The sequence below is a fragment of the Lolium rigidum genome, chromosome 2, assembly GCF_022539505.1.
Source record: "Lolium rigidum isolate FL_2022 chromosome 2, APGP_CSIRO_Lrig_0.1, whole genome shotgun sequence".
NCBI classification, from domain to species: Eukaryota; Viridiplantae; Streptophyta; class Magnoliopsida; order Poales; family Poaceae; genus Lolium; species Lolium rigidum.
Genome location: NC_061509.1, coordinates 92910325 through 92914266, shown reverse-complemented (window position 1 = coordinate 92914266; position 3942 = coordinate 92910325). Strand labels below are relative to the sequence as shown.

At 38.7% G+C, this 3942-nt stretch overlaps 1 long non-coding RNA gene across 1 annotated transcript; it reads left to right on the top strand.

Moving 5' to 3' along the window:
• The first annotated feature begins 2749 nt into the window (after nucleotides 1-2749).
• Nucleotides 2750-3664, top strand: LOC124692080. The gene is made up of 2 exons (XR_006999322.1): nucleotides 2750-3153; nucleotides 3260-3664. It is a non-coding gene; the product is annotated as an uncharacterized LOC124692080 (long non-coding RNA).
• Nucleotides 3665-3942: the final 278 nt, after the last annotated feature.

Genomic DNA, 3942 nt, shown 5'->3' with positions numbered 1-3942 from the left:
TAAACTCTTGCGAGCAAGTCTCGTTTCCAGTGCAGCTAAATTGACAACTCCGCTGTTAAGGCTTTCAAGTATTCTTTGTCTCCCTTGTGTCGAATCAATAAATTGGGTTTTACTACCCGCGAAGACTGCTGCGATCCCCTATACTTGTGGGTCATCAATGCTCCCTTAACTTCAAGTGGTGTTCTGAATAGTGTATTATTATACAGTAGATTTAAAGAAATGGACTATAAATTGGCCATTCAAGTATATAAATACAGTAAGAAATGTATGTTGTCTTTGCCATGGCATACAGCATGGCTAGAATTTGACGTGATCTAAAACATCCATGGATAGAGTTGGGCATCAATAAGGTCTTGTATTCTTCTGCACATCAGAACATATAATCCATGGGTTTGTGTCAACCATAGTTTCATGTTGGTTTGTATTTTGAAGACCATGCCTTAACGCTTTGATTGAAACTGATCACAGTAATTAATACATGTGGTTCAGAGACTATGAATGTTTTCTATAACCTCTTACAGACATTTTATCCATGCTCCGCTTCCATAAACACTGCTTGGACTCCCACACGGGCATCTTTACTTGGCTTATTCTCTCATGGATAGTATCCGATAAGTTTCTATTGGTTTTCTGAATGCTTACTCTTTTCTTCCATTGCAATTCGAGAAAAACAATAACTGGAACAACACCACAGTTTTTTAAAACAATTGAGCACATCATATGACAAAAAGTCAAGAGGAGGTAAATCCGAGTGCACAACACTGTTCCATGATATATGTCCCCAATGCCATTCTGGATTGAAAGGCGAGTTGTTCGCATGATAATTCAAATAGGTGTTCAAGACGGTTGGTTGTTCTAAGGTGTCCTGTGAACCAAGTGAATGTATCAACTGAATTTAACTATGGCTTGTGAAAAACGATTTATGAATTTTCTGTTCTTTATCTGAGCGTGCGGTTACAAGCTGTCAAGATGGCTCTGCCAGGTACGAAGTACTACCTGTTTGGTACCCATCATCAACCATTTCACTTAAGTATACAAATTCACTGGGGAGTACCTTAATCCATGGTGGTCTCACTATTCACGGATGTGCTTCAGTGCTTCTTTTTCTGTTTGCAATGGCACTTCCATGTACTACTCTGTTGCTGATGGCTCAAAGTGCCTGATGTAGGTACAAACTCTAGACAACCAGAATTTGGTTAATCATAACGAAGTGTCACTATGTGAGTCTCCCAAGAAAATTAAATGGTGTCTTATGCTTCACTCTCGGTAACACTACTTTTGTTGTGTGTATAAATTTCTTTTTCTTTGGCCATTAATGCAGCTGATTTGTTTTGTATGAAAAGCAATATGATACCCGATTGATCAGTGGTGAATAGGTTCCAACAGAGAATCACACACTACATTATTGACAATTTTTTTATCACGGGTACATTTATTTATCACTCTTTGGTACATAAGCTGCTACCGGCCTGGTGGTGATTAATCATGAGAGTACAGCTAATTAGGATGCTCCTTTTTTACTAATAAAATATATGCACTTGCCTGCTTTTTATCCATAATAACTAATCATCTTGGTAAAACATCGTGATATTTGTAGAATTTTCCCATGTGAAACACAACACTCTTGAGACTTGACTGGATTTTACTCTACGTTAACAACCACTTTAAATTACTTTGCCTATGTTCTTCGTACATACATTTTATTTTGAATATCTTTGTTTCTTGACCTTGTATGTTGGGAATTGTGTTCTAGATACCATTAGAAGGCAGTTTACTGTTCTGTAGTTAGTTGGTGTTAATTTTCTCTTATATATACATATATCTAGATGCGGGCATTAAAAGTAGCAGCACTGAATGTGGAATTAGATTTTTTTCCTGTTCATCGTACTTAGTGCTCTTTCTCTAGCCCCAGGCTGGAGAATATTATCTCTTGCGTTAACAGAAAAGTATTTATATGTATTTTACCTGTACCTGATAGAGATAATTGATATTCCCATTCCAGCTTCCACGTGGTCGTGCTCGCGTGTGCTTCAACCCGCTGCTGCGTGAAGTGCTTCCATGGCTGCATGGCAGGAGATGGTAGCAAATGACTCAGGCACATGTATGGTGAGCCGAGTCATCAAGAGCTGAGACAATTAGAGCGGCATGCCATTGTCTGCGCTCCACTTCTCTCTTTCTCGGTCATCAGCAAGGGCATATGACATCACTACTCGTCCTGCCAAACTTGTGCAACTGGTGTGCTCTGCCTTAACGCCTTAACTGTAAGATCCCGAGATCGGGTATGATATATTCTCTTCAATGGTGAGCTTGGTCCATTTTCCTCTCTTTTTCTCGTCATTCCTTGAACTTGGTAACACTCCTTGACTATCAGATGTAGTGGAAACAACAAATGGACCTCCCCCCCCTTAATTTTTGATCTCACGGCTATTTTATTCATTTTGATACATGGAGACTGATTGTTTCTGCTTCTGATACATGATGGTACGCTAGACTTAGAAATATTCAGAATTAACTCACTCATGTGAGGTTTAGCTTAGGGATAATACTATATGTTCACTTTTAAGATATTACCATTTTTTTATTCATTAGCCCCAAAACTGACCGCTGTTACTACTTGCTATTTTAAACTACAAGTTCATAACTTAATTTTCTGTCAACTTCATTTTCTACTAACTCTGTAATTAGTGCAGCGCAATCATTTTGTTCTGCATCTTAATATCCCCATCCAACCCACAGGCAAAGAAATCCGGATCTATAAACGTTGTTAATAGGTTGACTATCAAAAGCGTAAGTTTGTGGATATACCCATATACACATACTCTTTGTTAGTATATGCATCATCTTCTTTTACTAATCTGCATGGAGTTCAGTCATTATGATAGCCATGGTTGCTTCGGATCACATAAAAAGCTACTTGGTAGAATTGATGGTTTTGATGAATTTTTGATGTCAAGGAACCGCACATTACCTCTGATGTCTGTCCATTCGCTATCTAGACATGTAAGTTACCTACCAGGGTTTTGTATATCACTGTTGTTATTCTGAAATTCAGGAGTTGAAGGCTTTTGCTGATGTACCGTCGGTCGAGGGCAAGGCTAGGTTGAAACCTTGCCACTGTCATCACCTCTCCTTCGGCTATGATGTCATGCCGGGGTCTCTCTCTCTCTCTCTCTCTCTCTCTAGGTACACCATTTTATCCCGACTTGTGTGTAGTGTAATATTGAATGACATTGACTGATTATTTTTTATCTTCTTTCAGTGCGGTCTACTAAATTGAGCGCATCGCAGAATCTTCGTTGGTTATCAATATTGTGACCTAGGAACCCTGTTGCTGAATTGATTGACCTTAATATTTTGCATGTGATTGTTTGGAGAAACGTCTAGAGATAATGCGGATGAGCTCCTATTCCTAAAATTAGAACCAAGGTTGCATCTATAAAAATTGTCATGCACCGTAAGTTTGTTTATAGCCTCTTCAGTTAAGCTATTTTGTTTTCTTGACATGTGATGTGTTACCCCCTGTCTGATAGGTTACATTGATATGTTTGTAATTTCGTCTGGTTCCGGTAATTATGCTTATGGTGTTAATTGTCTTTGTTTTCTTAGCTTATTATATATATTGTACAAAACATTCCATAATGCAAAAGGCAAGGGCTGCTTCTTACTGTGTTGTATTTGATTTGCCTCACATTTAGCTGTTTTTGTAAAACCTACAAATCTTATTGTCATTTTCTCACTTTTTTATCATTATTATACAAAAATGTAAATTAGTGCGAATTTCACGGGATCGTGGGCCAAGGCGCACATCAAAATCTAGTTCTGATGAACAAGGTTGCGTTTCAGCCAATTCCGCGGAAAGACGTGGCATATGAGCTAGCTATTTAGAGCATCTCCAGTCGTGTCCCCCAAAGCGTCTCCCAAACCGCGCCGGATCGAGTGTTT